The sequence below is a fragment of the Argentina anserina genome, chromosome 5, assembly GCF_933775445.1.
Source record: "Argentina anserina chromosome 5, drPotAnse1.1, whole genome shotgun sequence".
In the NCBI taxonomy this organism is placed as follows: Eukaryota; Viridiplantae; Streptophyta; class Magnoliopsida; order Rosales; family Rosaceae; genus Argentina; species Argentina anserina.
Window position 1 is genome coordinate 13,151,568 of NC_065876.1, and position 18,711 is coordinate 13,170,278.

General features: G+C 36.4%; 1 pseudogene; it reads left to right on the forward strand.

Annotated features, from left to right (window-relative positions):
- Window positions 1-1,424: 1,424 nt before the first annotated feature.
- LOC126795545 (G-type lectin S-receptor-like serine/threonine-protein kinase At1g61390) lies at window positions 1,425-12,445 on the forward strand (annotated as a pseudogene).
- The last annotated feature ends 6,266 nt before the right edge of the window (window positions 12,446-18,711 follow it).

The window sequence follows — 18,711 nt, forward strand, 5'->3', positions numbered from 1 at the left end:
TTTACCCTTTTAGTTGAAAAAAGAAAACATCTCCTAGATAAGTAGTTACAACTAATTAATTTTTGTTTCATTATATAATTCTTATTTTATGTTACTGACATGAACACATCCTATATATATGCTCATTTTGTTTCTAACACAAATTTGTAGTTCTTATCTTTCTTATATGAATGTAGTCTTTTTTGAAAGAATTTCATACATATGTTTCTCAATAAAACCAAATGTTACCACATAAAATTGAGAACGAGAGATGCAAGAGGAGGTCAATCATGCATGATACTTCTTGCCTACTCTCCTAGTCATAGTTGAAGAAAGATTATTTAAAGAGAAGAAAAAATTAGAAGATATGAGATCAAGAAATATGACATGATCTGGTAAGTACTTTATATGTTATGCTAAAAGTTCCTCATCTTCTTTCTAGATAATGTTGTCTTCCTTATAGGTATGTTTAAACAAGACAATATTGTCTTCCTTGTAGGTATATTTTCTTATGCTAAAACTTTCTCATCGTACGGTACTGGTAATCTTTTTTTCTAGATTATATTGTCTTTCTTGTAAGTTTATTTTCTTATTCTTAGATTATGTTATATTCATTATAGGTATAATTAAACAAGACAATGTTATATTCCTTGTAGATATATTTTCTTATGCTAAAAGTTCTGTATTATAAGGTACTAGTCATCTTTTTTTCTAAATTATATTGTTTTTTTATAGGTATATTTTCTTATTTCCTAAATAATGTTATATTCCTTATAAATACAATTAAACAAGACAATGTTATTTTTCTTATATATATTTTCTTATGCTAAAAATCTCTCACAGTAAGGTCATCATATTTTCATAGATAATCTTGTAGGTATTTTCTTATCTTACGGTAGACCTGGCAACCTTGCCCGAAACACGTCAATCCGCCCTTAACCCGCGCGCTTCAAACCCGCACAAACCCGTCCAATGTACTATATGTTCTTCGCAAACCCGCACGCCTCAAACCCTCTTATTAACGGGTCGGGTCGTGTTAACTCTTTGGAAACACGCCAACCCAGAAAAAAGAGCAAGATCAGTGAGCTGATTAGTTTCCTTGATTTTAATTAAGGACTCAAGGAAGAGCATAAAACCTAAGGACCTAAGGACTAAGGTGATCAAACTAATTCAAATAAAAGTTACGTTTGAAATAAAAATCAGAAGCCTCTGAGTCTCTCTCAGATCCAGCAATGGAGTCCGCTGCAAACAACTCGGACTGCTCCACTGCGTCCTCCCTCCCCGCCTCGAAGACTGCGCCCTCCCCTAGATTCAATCCATGAAGCCTTCCTCAAAGCTGCCTCCATCTTCACCACTATCGAAACCGAGGAAGACGATTGCGTCCACAATCCCGGAGCCAAGACAGACCTAGATCCTTAGGTTGCAGCGGAGAGAATGGCAGAGCTATGGAGGTCGGCGGATATGAGGTGGGGGTGGGTTGTGAGGAGGAGAAGAGGGATAAGGTGATTCTGGGGGCTTCGTCTGGAATGCACCCACTCTCCGAGAGCTTAGCGGGTTTTTGAAACGGCGTGACTTTTGTTTTAGCAAAATAGTATCTGTGGTGAAATTATACGAGTTACAGTGACCGCTCATTGATTTCAATTCCTTTGATTTCCAGTTACCAAATATGGCCTAAAAAGACATCAAAGTTTCTGGGAAGCAATCGTCAGTTGCAGATCTAAAGGAGAAGAAGAAGAAAAAAGGTGGAGCCCTAAGCTTCTAGTTGTCAACAAAGAATGCGATTGAAGAGCAGAAGGGGACCTCATATACTTATTCGGTTAGGCAAGCGACGACATCTCAAGATATTCTCTCCTCCCAATCTCAGCCTCGGCTCTCTTGGTAATCGGGTATCCTTCTCGGAGATCCCTAGATAACTCGTAGCGCTTGGCTTGCTCTATGACCTTTGCGCGGTTCTCTCTCTTAGCCATGGTTGATCCCTCATAGATCCGCCACTGCCCAGAAAATTTGTCTCTTCTAAACCCATAAAACCATTGAATTTCAAAATCAATCGGATTAACAAAATAGAGAAGAAGGAAGGAGAGAAGGGAAGAGGATCGAGTGGTGGAAGTGTGCCACGATTGGTTCTCTCATTCAACTCGGTTCTCTTGAACTTCTTATCTTCAAAAACGGCATCGTCGTCTTCGTCTTCTTCTGATTTCAAATTGCGCCTCTCTCTAAGCTACTTCAATCTCCAGTACAACGACTTCCCATGTGTGGTCAGCGCAATTAGGTCAAAGTCAGAATTATCTGATAACTTACCCACTCCCCCCACGTGATTAAAACGCGCCGAAAACAAAAATGTCCATAACATTTGAACGTTTAACGGACGTCTGTGGCCCTTGCTGCTCAAACCACTCATGCGTCGCCACGTCAGGAAAATGCCTTTTGGGCTCTCGGAGAGTGGGCCAATTCTAGACGGTTCCGATTCTGGGAGGTGAAGATGTGAGAGAGGTTGGTGGAGATAAGGCTTGTGTTGATGGATTGATGGAAGACGAACAAGAACAAGAGAAGATGAGGATAATAATGATGAGGGTCAGGTCACTCAGGTGAGGACAATTAATTAATTATACATGAAAACCTAAAGCGGTGGTGAGATAGAGTAACTGTTTATTCGCGGGATTAACCAGGTTCCAATGGACAACACGATACCCGACGGGTCTCTATTGTGTCAACCCGTGTAAACCTGTTAAATTAATGGGTTCTTACCGTGTCAGCCCGTTAATGACCTGACTTATTAGAAACCTGCACGCTCCTAGCGGTTAAATATATCATTAAGCGACTTCTATTAGTCAAATATATTATAACAAGTATGATAAAGTGAAACAAATATTTATGTAATTTTAGTAATAATCAATTACCTAAAATGAATGTAGCAATAAATTGAGCTTTAATCATGGAACAATCTCAATCTTTTTTAGTTAAGATGTGGTAAATTAGCATGGAATCACGATTGTGGTCTTTAATTTGGGTTCATGACATGTTTAGTAAATATTTATAAAATGAGATTATGTTATCCAACTCAAAAATAAAAATTTTAAATTAATAATTAACCTAATAAATAGGGTTGGGTATAAAATGAAGAGTTAAGTTTAATGTAAAACAAGTCTACCCAAATGGGTGTATATCTAAATACCCATTGAGTTTTGTTTATGCGCCCAGTTGTGGAAGAAAGCAGCCCATTAAAGCAAACAACAAGTCCCGAGTCCTAGAAGTAGTACTTTCATCCTTCACTTATGCTATCCTATAAAGTTTTGATTTTACGGCATCACATTCTTTTGGGTCATTTTGCATGTGTTCTTATTACATTTTGCACGCTTTGTTAGTTTACTTGGTGAGACGGAGAATTTTGTGGATTTTGGGGGCACATGATGTCTTATTGATAGTTTTTGGAATTGGATATATATGATCATTAGGTTATGAGTCCTAGTGAATTCTTACTTATTAATGATTACTTTTTGACTATTTAGAACTCTGGCTTGTTGTTGGGTTTACTGGTTACTTTGTGTTCCTATCCTTTTCTACTTGTAGGGGGAGTGTTTCAGGTAAAATTGGGTAACGAGATCCCCCTATTTGGATAGCGGAAACAAATTAGGGGTGGGGATGATATTCTGATTCCCATCCCATACCCACCCACTAATATATTATATATATTTAATATAATTGATAAATATAAATATACTTCAATAAATTAAAAATAAATTAAATAAATAGAAAAATATCAAATATATTTTGTGATTATTTGCACGTCCAACAATTTTTGACGTAAAGTGATAATTTTATTATGATATTTGATTTTTATTTCAAGTTTTTATATTTTGTGTACTTCATTGGAATTTTTTATAATGAAATAAATTGCTATTAACGGGTATTTGGGTGGGTATGAGAACTTGATCCCCTAAGGATATAGGTACGAAGAATATCCAGTATCATATTACAGATCGAGGCAGGTATATGGATGCAAACAGACTTGGGTATGTGTATGATTTTTCAATCCCTTAACCCTACTATTAAGCCTTATCATTTAGCCCGCAGATCCAAAAAGCTCGCGGAGGACCGCAAGTCCGATGAACTTTTACCCATTGCGCCCCGCGAGAAATCCCACCAAAACCCGCTTCCGTGGGTAGAGGGCCGGGCTTAGTTTAGAGGTGTGAAACCCGGCCCGGCCCGTGCACCCAGCCTGCCAAATCCCCGGTGAAGGCCAGGTTCGTAAAAGGCCGCAAAGAAATAAAATATTATACATATATCAATTATATGTCTTTTCTTGTAATAATTATACATAAAATATTATATATGTTAATAATACTAGATTTCAAATTTTATATTTCTTTATATTAAAACTTTATACTAGATTAAAAAAATAAAATTGTATCATTATGAATCAACTATATGAAGTAAACTTCTCGAGAGTAATAGACACTACCTGATGTTATCGGTACTAATATTTAGGGAACCTGTTAAAACTTCATCTAATTCGGATCTCGTCTGATCGTCAGAATTTACAGTAAACCGAAAACACCACTAATATGTCCTAAGCGAAGATCTATTACCAGGATGCGAACATCGAAAGTCGTTTGCATATCTAAAATCATCTAATTTTTGTCACTGATCGTACCAGGTCGCACCGAGGAAACTCATTTGACAAAGCCCAGGTCAATGAGGTTTTAATATGTCAAAATGCTTCTTTTTTTATTGAACGTAGGTACGGACGGTCAAACTATGTCCAAAACGGACAAAATTTTTACGGGGTTCCTAAATATACATACCAATCACATCTACTAGTGTTGATCGACCGCATTTCGAACCGGAGTTGTCGATCGCCGAAGTGTCTACAAATGTATCATAACTTTTTATATTAGGTTTAAAATAAAACTATCGCATTATGAAGATACTATATGAAGGAAACTTCTCGAGATTAATCAACACCAGCCAATGTGATCAGTACTTATATTTAGTAACCCTGTAAAAATTTCATTCAATTTGAACTTCATTTAACTGTCGGAATTTTCGGTAAACCGAAAAAAACAGCACTAATGTGCCCTAAGGGAGGACCCATTACAAAGATGCGAACGCCAAAAATTGTTTTGCCTATATGAAATTACCTAATTTTTGTTACCTATCGTGCGCGGTCACACTAAGAAAACCCATTTGGCAAATTCATGGTTAATTGAGTTTCAATATATCAAAACGCCTCTTTTTTTGGTTGACCGTAGGTACGAACGGTCAAACCATGTCCAAAATGGACGAAATTTTTATAGGGTCCCTAAATATATATACCGATCACATCTACTGGTTTCGATCGCCTAAGTGTCTATCAATGTATCATAACCTCTATAATAGGTTTAGAATAAAACTATCTCATTATGAAGCGACTATATGAAGGAAACTTCTCGGGATCAATTGACCCCAACCGATGTGATCTGTATATATATTTAGTGACTCTGTAAACATTTCATCCAATTCGGACCTCGTTTGACCGTCAGAATTTCCAGTAAACTAAAAACATCACTAATATGCCATAAGGGAAGACCTATTACCAATATGCGAATACCGAAAGCCGTTTTACATATATGAAAATCACCTAATTTTTCTCACCGATCGTGCGCGGTCGCACCGAGGAAACTCATTTGGTAAGCTCCAGTCAATGGGGGTTTTAATATGTCAAATGCATCTTTTTTGGTTGACCGTAAGTACAGAAGGTGAAACCATGTCCAAAACAGACGAAATTTTTACGGTTTCCCTAAATTAGGGGTGGGCATAAAAAACGGAAATCCCGATCCCGTCCCGAAATTCATAGGGACGGGACGGAGGTCTAAAAATGTTCGTCCCGTCCCGATCCCGTCCCGCTTCATAATAGTGGGATGGGACGTGGGACGAATAATTTCTATCCCGCTTCGTCCCGTCCCGTCCCACCTTTAATAAAAGCTTAAAAATTCTTATATATTTATATCTAAATAAAACTAATTTATGTTCTTAATAACTCCAAAATTATATCAACTCAAATAATAATGGTAAATTATAATATTTTGAACATAATATGTATTTTTTTGTTAAAATTTTATTATTAAATGTTACTTTGTTATGAAAAAAATAAAAAAATAAGTTTTTATTTAATTTCATAGGAAGGTGGGATTTGTCCCGTCCCGTCCCGATCCCGTCCCGTCCCAACCGGGATTAATCCCGAGTGGGATGCATTCTTAAAAACCTTCGTCCCGTCCCGATCCCGTCCCGATTCAAAAGAGTGGGACGGGACGTGGGATGAGCTCCGTCCCGTCCCATCCCGTCCCGTGCCCACCCCTACCCTAAATATATATACCGATCACATCTACTGGTGTTGATCGACCATATTTTGAACTAGAGTTGTCGATCGCCGAAGTGTCCACTAATGTATCTTAACTTTTATATTAAGTTTATAATAAAACTATCGCATTATGAAATGACTATATGAAGAAAATTTCTCGGAATCGATCGACACCATCCAATGTGATCGGTATATAAATTTAGTGACCATTTTAAAATTTCATCCAATTGAGATCTCGTTTGACTGTCAGAATTTCCGGTAAATCAAAAACACCACTAATATACCCTAAGGGAGGACCCATTACCAAGATGCGAATGCTAGAACTGTTTACATATTTGAAATAACCTAATTTTTGTCACTGATCGTGCGCGGTCGCACCGAGGAAACTCATTTGGCAAAGCTCTGGTCAATGGGGGTTTTAATATGTCAAACACATCTTTTTTGGTTGACCGTAGGTACAGACGGTTAAACCATATCCAAAGCGGACATAATGTTTACATGTTTCCTAAATATATATATCAATCACATCTGTTGGATTGCCGAAGTGTCCACTAATGTATCTTAACCTTTATATTAGGTTTATAATAAAACTATCACATTATGAAACGACTATATGAAAGAAACTTCTCGGAATTCATTGATACCATATGATGTTATCTGTATATATATATAGTGACCATTTTAAATTTTCATCTAATTGGGACCTCGTTTGACTGTCAGAATTTCCGGTAAACCAAAAACACCACTAATATACCCTAAGGGAATACACATTACCAAGATGTGAATGCCATAACTATTTACATATTTGAAATAAATTAATTTTTGTCACCGATCGTGCGTGGTCTAAATGAGGAAACTCATTTGGCAAAGCCCCGGTCAATGAGGTTTTATTGTGTCAAAACACTTTTTTTTGTTGACCGTAGGTACAGACGGTCAAATCATGTTGAAAACGGACGAAATTTTTACAAGATTCCTAAATATATATATCGATCACATCTACTGGTGTAAATCGACAATATTTCAAAACTAGAATTTATTTGATCTACTGATGACATTGATCTTCTATTCTGTAATACCAACTTCCTTAAATTGTTATAAGTAATTTTCTGGTCATATGATACAAGTGGATAAAGAGAAATTGGCGATGATCATAAGTTGATTTTAAAGTTCAGGTGTTTCGTGTCCATGGAGTGGGCTTGTGCATGGTTTGGAGGTTTTTCTTTTAATTTTGCAGAAAATGTAGGAGCAGCTAGTGTTTTAATTTATCTGAAATTTCCCTTTGAATATTCTTGGGACTAATGAATGTGAAATAATTTTCACAAACCATTGCATGTATATTTGGGTGATGTAGGTTGCAGGGAACACAGCTTTTATTATATTTTTGATTAATGTGTTTTGCGGTAAAACAATAGATCAGCAGGATCGTGAAACCAAACTGGATTTGGGATTAAAAAAATGTGTTTTAGATCTCTATAGGACAAGAACAATAAATATCATAGCTGAACTTTGAATAGATGGCCATAATGTTTTGATATCATAGCTGTATTATCCTTTATTTTGACTTATAGCTCTGGCATATGTAAGCAAATAACATGTCTGATTATTTGCCACCTTAAATGTTGTAGTTAATCTGTACATGATGGATTGAATGTGCATGCTTTCTGGGTTTAGAATTCCAACACGTGTTAGCTGGCTGTCGAAAGGTTAGAAAATTTTAATATGTTTATCCAAAGTTGAAAGGTTAGAAAATTTTAATATGTTTATCCAAAGTTTAAAGTGCACTGCACTGTAGTTTATTGCAAATGTTTCTATTGTGGCAGTGTCAAAGTTACTTACATAGTTACCTTAGATGAGTCTGATAGAAATTTGTCTTAGCTGACTTTACCCAAGGTCACATACGAGTCTTAATCACCAAAGACGGTTCGAACATCTTTTGTGTTACATAATTTCACGTGGTGTGTTGCAAATGTTTTTTTTAGGTAGTATTATTTGGAGACAATCTATGTTCTGAGCATAACTTCTTTCTGCATCTGCATATATATTGAGCATCTAAGCATTAAGAATTGTGTTAGGTTTAGACTTGGTCAAGATTAGTATCAAGAATCAATATGATAACCAGCAGGATAAAGAAAAATGGAACAATAAATTAAATCTGATTCTGCAATAGGAGTGGAGAAAGTTACCAAACGTTAGTTGAGATGAAAGTTAGTTTTCTCCAGGTTTTATTCAGAAGGTGCCAACAAGATTAATGATTTGTCTTGGACTCTTGGCTCAGTATAGAAGATCACAGAGCAGAAGCTTGTTTGTTGTAAATGTACCGTCACAAGGTAGCACTAAGTTTGCTAATCAGGTGAACCGTGATTCAAGTACTATTGAATCACCGGTCCACTTGCACTTAGGGCTGCTAATCAGTTCTGATTTCTAAAAGAACCGTTGGAACCGAACTAATTAACGACAGTTCAATTTGGTTCGTAAAAAATAATTGAAGTTATATAATAGAACCGAACCGTTTTAAAACAGCTCGGTTCGGTTTTAAAATTTAAATTGCATGAAAAGCGTTGGATTTTAAGTATAACAAATACTAACAGATCTGAGACCCACTTTCCCTTCAATTAACCTAATCGAGTAGTCGCAACTCGCAACCCGCAGTCTCGCAACTGAGCACAAAAGTCTCTATCTGTCTCTCTCACTCTCGAGCTCGTTCCAAAATCCAAACTCTTCACAAACTCTCAGCCCTCTACCCATAGCCGCGAAGACCCAAACTCTCAGTCCTCTGCCGCCCAGTTGCACCGGCAGGAGGACCGCCCAGTACGCACCGCTGGATTGACTCCAAGTTCTCCACCTCCCTCATCCGCCTCCACCCCTTGCTGAGTCCGGTTATCGCTAATCGCTTGGCTTTTAAAGGAAGAAGAAACATTTAAGCAACCGGGCATATCATTTTCTCTCTTTCTGGATCTTCCTCCATTCTCCCAACTACTTGGACAATATTGAACCTTCCACAAACTCTAATGAACCCTCTCTGCTCATTTTGAAGGTAACCCACGAATGAATACCTATTTTCTAGTCTCTTTACTATGATGCTGGAGCTGTTTGATTCGTCAAGATTGCTACTTTTGTTTGATTTTTTCACATCAATTGTTAAGTTCATAATTGGAAAAATGAAAATGATCCATCTCCGGGTATATTCTTGGCCGGACTGCCAGCGGAGTTACCAGCTCAAGCATATGTGTAATTTAATGGATCTACTCCTTACTGGAGAAGTGGACCATGGGATACATCAAAGTTTATTGGTGTACCCTCAATGAAACCTCAGTATTGAAATCCATTTACTCTTGTCAATGATGTGACTCAGGGAACAAGGTACTTCTCATACCGTTTTGATAAAATAGGTGATCAAGTTCTTGCATATATGGACATAGCTTCTGAAGGAAAAGTAAGCTTAATGTTTTCAGAAAGTGGCAAGAACTGGAATGCTAATTGAGAGCCATGGAGAAACCTTTTGGGGTTTGCAGAGCTTTTGAATCTCCAATCTGCAACTGCTTGAAAGGGTTTATACCCAAGTCAAATGAAGAATAGAGCAACAGAAACTGGACTGGAGGTTGTGTGAGACAAACGACTTTATCTTGTGAGACAATGTCAGTCTCATCAAAAGAAAAAGATAGGTTCTTGAAGGTGGAAAGATTGAAAGTCCCTGATTTTCATAAATATGTGACTTCTTTGGCTATGGACAGGTTTGAGGACTGCAAGATGAAGTGCTTGAGTTCATGCCTGGCCTATACTTATGTTAATAACATAGGATGTTTGGTGTGGTACAAAGAACTTTTTGATAATCAGCAGTATCCATCTCTTGGAGAAGATCTTTATATCCGCCTAGCATACTTAGAGCTAGGTAAATTATAATAGTTATTCCATAACTCTTACAGCACCATTTTTTTTTGCTGTATTGTATGTTGATTTGCTTTTCTGTCTTCGGTTTTTTGTTTTCAGCAGGTGAAGGAAAGCCAATAAAGTTAATTGCCAACCTTACAACTATTGGATTTATGATCATCTTGGTAGCTATAGTCTTCAGTTTGCACAGATGGCGTGCTAACCAAAAGCGTAGAGATTTTATGAGGAGGTCAATTAATTTAGCATATTTTAAGAGTTTATAATTTATTGTCTATTACCAAAATGTTGCTTCTTGTTCAGTTTGATTCTGTGTTTGATAGTTCTATTTGCAAAATAAGGGCGCATTGAATTAACAACAAGGCGTTTGGAATTAACTAATACGATTAAAATTCATAGAGATGGTCTTCGAGACTTTATAGGAAAGCATGATTTCTCGGAGCTAAAGATATATAATTTTGATAGCATAACGATCGCCACAGACAATTTCAGCATCACAAACAAACTCGGGCAGGGAGATTTTGGCCCAATTTATAAGGTAATCTCTCTGCTAATGAAAAACATAGATAGCACTTCAGAAAATGTCAAGATGTAGACATGTATACAATGACTATTTTGTGGTGTAGGGGGTGCTACCAGAAGGGAAGGAAATAGCAGTAAAAACTAAAAAGACTATTGAAGAGTTCAAGAATGAGGTGTTGTTGATCTCTAATCTTCAAGACAAAAACCTTGTCAGGATGATGGGTTGTTGTGTTAAACAGGAGGGGAAGCTACTGATTTACGAGTTCATGCCTAACAAAAGCTTGGATACTTTCCTATATAGTAAGTTCCAGTAGTATATTATTTTAGGCAAAATTGCCAAAATACGTCTTAAATTTGGCTAAAATTGTCAATTTGCACTATGAACTTGTATTTGAGTCAACTTACCTCCTAAACTTGGTAAAAATTGCTGATTTGCACCCCATCCGTTAAATTTAACTGTTTCTATCCAATTTTGCGTCACATGTCATGCACATGAGGGGTAATGTTGTTATTTTCTATTTATATTTTTCTTAAAAATAAATAAAAATATTCTTTAAAAGGAGGATTATTTTTTAATCAATTATTTATTTACATTTTTGTTCTACATACTTAACCATACTTCAAATTATATATTTAACATACACACCATTCAAATATAGTGTGTTGTATATATATATATATATATTTATATTTATATGTACACATTGTGGGAGGAGGAACGAAACGAGAATAATAACGACGTAATGGAACAATAAGTAACCGTTTAATTATTGATAATGAGGCCTATATATAGGCATTACATAACCACAATCTCGTAGGATTCAGAGTCCTAATCTATTATCAGAGATGCGAATCTATCTCTAACAGGAAACCTAATAAGGTTAAGACACACATAATGGTAGAATAATAATTCTCACAGAACACATTTATTTTTAATTTTCAATATATTTATTTATATTTTTCTAATATCTTTTAACATACCATATCACGTAAAATAATAAATATATAAATCAATAACATGTATCGAAAAAAAAACATTGTAACAAGTGTTCATCTTACGTAATTTTATTAATTTATTTCATTATTAAATATAAATAAATATATAATGACAATATTGTCCCTCAAATGCATGACATGTGATTTAAAAATTGGATGGAGAACATTAAATTTAACAGATAGGGTGCAAATCGGCAATTTTTACCAAATTTAGGAAGTAAATTGACTCAAATGCAAGTTCAGGGTGCAAATTGACAATTATGACCAAGTTTGGGGTACAAATCAGCCTTTTTTCCATTATTTTAACTGCATTATTTAAATTTCATATTGTATTCATTTTACTATAATTATAGAAACACAAAGTCTAGAAAACACTCAGAAGGTTGTTGGAACATGATGAGAATGATTTTACTGATTAGAAAATACTCAGAAGAAACAATTTATTTAGATACGTACTAATGTGTTTGTTGAGCAGTGGCTATATGGCTCCAGAGTATGCAATGAGTGAGATATTTTCTGAAAAGTCTGAAGTCTACAGCTTTGGGGTTCTGGATTTAGAGATCATAAGCGGCAAGAAGAATACCAAATTCTATTTATCAGACCAGCATCTAGGCTTCCTTGACTATGTAAGTTTATCCTCTGAAACTTAATGTAATTGGTGCCTATGGCTTTGGGTCTTAACAGCAATCAATGGGATCTTTTTTAGGCATGGAACTTATGGATTGGAAGGCAAGTTACTGGAATGTTGATTGAATGATTGTAAATTTGTAATCATGAAGCAAATTACTCTGGATAGTAGCACTATTAGTTGATTTACTTTGTTACAAACTTTCACAATTGCATATTGCCAATATCATCAAGAAACATTGATGTTTAATTGTTTATATATAATTTATACAGAGTTTCAGCTACAGGTTTTTTTGGAACCGTTTTGGGATCGGAACCGTAATGGAACCGTTAGAAACCGAATCAAACGGTTCCTATTCTGAAAAATACATAAACCGAACCGTTTAAATAACACGATTTAGTTTACGGTTCCACATATTTTTAGCTGTTTTGGAACCGTGCACTACCCATGTGCAAATCACATATAATAACAAATTAGTATCAGTTAGTAATTCCAGTAAAAATCAGATTTTTTTTTCTTAAAAACTATCGTCACTCTCATTCCCATCTCCCCCAAATCCAGATTTCAATTCTTACTCCATCTCCCCAAACCCAGATTTCAACCTCACCCAACAGTACCGATCAACCATCAACCATAACCGACCCACCTCCTTGCACCTAGACATTATCTTCTTCATCTCTCTCATCTCTACTCTTTGCAATTAAACAATGCTGCAAACAAGCAAAGGAATAAATATCCAAAATTTTATATGAAATCAAAATTGGAGACCTGGAATTTTATCTTCCATATGTATCAATTTCCAGATTTAAATCGGAAGATATGACTTCAAGAGAAGGAGAAGATGCATCTCTCACTTCCCAATTGTAGACGATAGAGTTAAATGGCTATTGATGAACATTTAATCAAATTCCCATGTGTGACCTTATGCTGCATTGAGAAATTTCCATCAAATATAATCTGTAGAGACCATAATCAAGAGTTGAAGAACATCTGTGTGTGACAGGAAGACAAAAAGACATAAATTAAATATTACAATGGTTAACTTGATAAACTAGATTTTCATCTTTATGTGTTTTAATGGTAACTGAACATGTTAACAGTGTTAATATCGGTTTTAGTGCCATGAAAAAGTGAGATTAAACAAACGACTGAGATTAAACAAAGTTTGTTGGTTAACTTGGACTTTGGTGTTCTGAATAAGCACCCTTGAATCACTGGCATCTTTGTAGAGTATCCTCGTGGGTCTTTGTGCACTCAACCTCGTCTCCTTTATCATTCTCACCAAGGTCTGGTCTCTCAAACATTCTTTTTTAGCCATGTATGGACCGGCAGCAGGGTGAGGCCAATGTTGCGCAGGACTTGGTTGCTTCCTTGGCTATGAGAGTGTACCACTGACCTCAGTTTCACAGTTGCTTCCCTCCTTGCAAGACATTTCATCTTCGATGCTACTTCCCCTGCCTGAGCCTCATCTCATTCTCCAGTAGCTTAGCTCTTAATTTTCTGTACCTTTTCTCTTGTCAAATTTTTATAAGAGTAAAATACTAAAATCCATAGAAGACTGAACAAGCTAGCCAAGGCTTGTCAACTTTCCCCCTCTCCCATCTTAACGTCTGTTTGACTGTTTGACTGTTTGTTTTCTGCGATATCACCACGGGTTAAATTTAAACAAACTTGTGTAGGACTGATTCGCTTGCTAGTCTATCAAAGAAAGATGTCTTATAACTACGCCTTGCGGGGTATTAGGATTTAGGAGTTAGTTTCATATCGATCCAAAATAAGATTCTCTCTGCTCAAATGATGGTGTCAGCCTTGTTACATTTCCATCTATCAATGAAATTGATGAATCTACTGAAGTAGTTACTTCACAGTATTTATTAGTTTATATTTTAGCTTTCTCTGCTGAAGTTGAATCACAGATGGAAAAATCTCTTGCACACTGCCAAATGTAAGTTTATAAGAGATTTGTAAAATTAACTGCATCGCTAAGACGCTAACACATGAAGGAAAAATAATAATGATAATAATAATATTAATAATAATAAGTTAATAACACCATCAACAATGTTTGTCATCGCAAAAAATCAATAATTGAATTCCCAACAACAGATAGCATTGAAATTGAAACAGTTCCAAGTAAACCAAAAGGGACATGGATTCACTGTTAGACCAACTAAAACAGTCCTAACTCCAGCCATACCTTACTGATCAAATTATGGAGATGGCGACTAATTCTCGATACGATGCCTTAATCGTAGACTTTAATTCAATGCGTAATGTGAAATTAACCCTTTCACTAAGCAATCAAAAATAACAAAAAGTTAGGAGAACATTGGAGCACATTGTACCAAGGTAGTGTTTTAGATATATATGCATCAAGCTTAGTACCAATCATATATTACCATCCTGGTGCATACCCAAGAGACTCGGGCAGATAATCGAGACATTACGAACCGGCAGACTTATGGAAAATGTCTGGCAAAAATTCGTGTGATCGTTATCGTAAAATTGGGTCTGGTAAATACCGTCACTTTAGCTTACATAAGCTAAATATATGACGGGAACGTCTGCAGCGCACCAGATTTATGGCTACACCTGTTAAAATGATGACGTCATTTTCCGTCTAAATGACGTCATGTACCTGTTAAATCAAACATTTGAGATAGAAAAAAAGAACGAAAAATTCTTCTTTTATTTGGGTGAAGATTCACTTCTTGCTAGTCTGACTAACGTGACAGCACCAAAGCCACAAATTTGGGTCAATCTTTTTATCTGACTAACGTCGTCTTGTGTGTGTTATGAAGCAAAAGTGTTGTTTGTGTTGTGTTGTAGTTTTAAAAATATGCAGTTAATGGTCCCCCGTCTCTTCTCTTCTTCCTTTCATATGGACCCTTTATATTGATTATGGTCCCCCACCCCATCTTAGTTTCTCTTTCTCATAAATAAAACCAAATCTAAGCACCACACTATGGAGAAAAGGAGTAATAATCGGGTTTTTACCCTTAATTAGGGTTTGTGTTACGTTAGATTGTAGCTTTAGTCTTGAATTTTTATCTTTTTATTTGAAGTTTAGAATTCCAAGGGTTATGAAATAGTTACAAAATAATAATATTGTATAGTATTATAGGTAACAAACGGGCCGGTTCGGTTCATTTTAAACGGGCCAAAACCGTGCTCGTGCCGTCTCGGACTGGCCCATATATTTATCGTGCTGGGCTCGGGCCAGGTCATTTTCTTAAATATTAAGCGCAGTCCAACCCACGGCCCAAGCCCATGTCGGGTCGGGCCTGGTTCCGTGCCGGGCCAAGAAACGGGCCGGCCCGGCCCATTAGCATTATATGACACAATTAAAATAAAAAATATTATGTACTTTGAATATTTATTTTATATAACTATTTACAGTAGTAAAATAAATAAAATACTATAACACATTACATAATCTTATTTTTAAAACGTTACGTATCTCAAAATAATGACGTTTTATTTAGTATTTTGATAATATTTGTGAAATATTATAGTTAAAATAATGAAATAATCAATAGATTTTAATTTAAAAATATATAATATTCAAGTTTAATAATGATAGTTATTTAAATATTGATATAAATAATATAAAATTATTTTTTAACGGGCCAGCCCATGAATTAATCGTGCTCGGGTTGTGCGAGGCTAAAAATGGGCTCGGGCCGTGCCGGGCCCATCGGCCAAAATATCTCGGCCCAGCCCGGCCCATTACAATAACGGGCTTGGGCCGTGTCACACTGATTTTTAATGTACCGGGTCCGGACTGGGCTCGGACTTTTGGGCCCATTTGCCAGCACTATATTGTAATAACCCGAATTTTTCTGAACTATTTATCCACTATTTGCAATTTGTTAGATTTTTGAAATTAATTCAAAACAACAATTGGTGGTTCGCGACATTTCGAAACGAAAACGGAAACGTTCTCAGAACGTTTAATTAGAAAAACGTTACGTTCCGCAACGTATATATCGACTTTTATTACGTCGCTCGGTTGCGAAAATTCCCTTCACGAGTTTAAGGACACGTCACGCGTTAAAATCGGACGTCGTATGTGAAAGTTATTAACGTCGGAAGTTAGTTTCCGATTTTGGAAACGAGTATAAAAGGGGAATTATTCAGTTTAGGGTTTCCATATTTGGAAATCCCTATTTTCTCTCTCTCTCTCTCTCTCTCTCTCTCCTCTCTCCGCCTCCCTCTCCCTCTCACCCGATCTCTCCTTTCTCACTCTCGGCTGTCACCATTGATCTCCCTCCTCCGAGAGACGTGCTCCTCACCGCCAGCACCAGTGACCTCGCAGGCACGACGCGACGCACCACCGAGCAAGACGCAAGCCAGCTCGCCGCCGTGAAGCTCATTGCGCCTCACCGGACCCGCACGACTGGACCGAGCTCTCCGACGAGCTTCGATGCTCCCAAGACCAAAAATAGGTGAGGTTTCGACTATAAATGATGTTGTGATTGTTATTGTGTGTATTGTGGATGTTTTGGATGATTTGTGGAAGAGATCGGAGTAAGATCGGGGTGGGGAAGAAATGATGAACACCGCCGCCTTAGGCGGCGCGTGTGGGAGCGTGGAGTGGTCTAGGGGCGGCGTGAGGCAGTGGGAAGGAAGAGGGGAGGAAGATGAAGGTTTTGGGGGCGGCGGTGGCGTGCTACGTGCCGGCCTTAGGCTCGGCGCGTGGGCCCCACGCGCTGCCACAATGAGTAAATTGTAAAAATTTATTTTACAACGGTGAATGTAAAAAGGTGATTTACGTACGGCAAATGTAAATTTATTTTACGTACAGTAAATGTAAATGTAAATTACATTAAGTAAATGTAAAAAGTAATTTCAGAAGGGTAAATCAGTAATTATTATTTACTGAGACAGTATTTACATTTGAATAGTGTTCATACGTACAGAAATACGTAAACAGTATGTACACATACATGAATACTTAATTGATGTGTATTTCTACAGAAATATGTGAATAGTAATTTCGTAAAACCAGGAATTCCTGAATAGTAACTTATTATTAATGTTTCGACATTTAAGGTTTACGAAACGTTTCTAAATTCGTTTCTTATCTTTTCAAGGTGATCTATAAATCAAGGAAATGAATTATATTAGGAAATTGTGGAATTACGCTCGAGTTGATAAGGTGAGTAAAATCTCACATATTTACGAATCTACCCTCGCGGAGATTCAAGATTTTGTAGAGTTTTAAAGATTGAAATACGACATATATATGATACAGTGGAATATATATATATATATATATATATATATATTTGTATAAATGGTAAATATGTACATATATATATAGTTTGCTATATTATATACTGTTATGATTTCATTGTAAATATGTCCTTTTGATGACGAGAATTATATATTGAGCATGTCGAGTTAATTTGTACAATATGAGGTGATGATTATTGTATGTGGTTTTAACATGGTGTTTGTTAAAACGTTTTGTCTTCGGACGTGATTTGAAGTCTTCGGACGAGTTTTGTCTTCGGACGTGATTTGATGTCTTCGGATGAGTTTTGTCTTCAGACCAATCTTCGGATATGTTTGGCATGTCGGAACCTAGCCTTTGGCCGGACGAAAGTTACGATATAGTTAGAGCTCTAGTCTGTCTGCCGGAGTACTGCATGTGAGGTAACATATGAGTTATCGGCTCATGAGTACTCATATTTTTAGATGTTGGGTAGCAGGAGGTTGCCCAATATCGGCGGTGTACTACGTGACGGGTAACAGAGGTGTACCAACGTTCATTAGTACTCGTATTATAAATGTATTTGGGTAAATAGATGGGTTGCCCAATTTCTCATGAGCACTTTCATTTTCATATTTTTTTAGGACAACCAGATGGGCCGTCCATTGACTCATGAGTGCATTTATATTTGTTCATTTGTGGATTTTCGTATATTTTGATATGCGAGTTATATTTTCATTTTACTCATACGAGCTGTAAAGCTTACCGGGTTTGTGTTTACAATCCCGGTGCACCAATTCAATGGTGTAGGGGATAATTCTGCAGGTGTTGATTAGTAGAAATCGAAGACAACTCTGAAGACTCGAAGTCGTTCATTATCTTACTTGTGGTGAGGTTTTTATTGTGGATTTGTGTGAGAACTTGTGATGATTTATTTATGGGTTTTGTGAGAGATTGTGAGGACTATTACATTACCATTTTTATGTAATGTTGAATTATAAATTTGGTTTGTAATAATTGGTTTGTCTGAGTTGTATTGTGAACTCAGTAATGATCCGCTGTGGCATTTAAAATGATTTCGATTCATTAAAATTGTTTTGGTGTTTCACGACTTTGAAATTTTGAGTTTTTATGCTCGAAATTTTG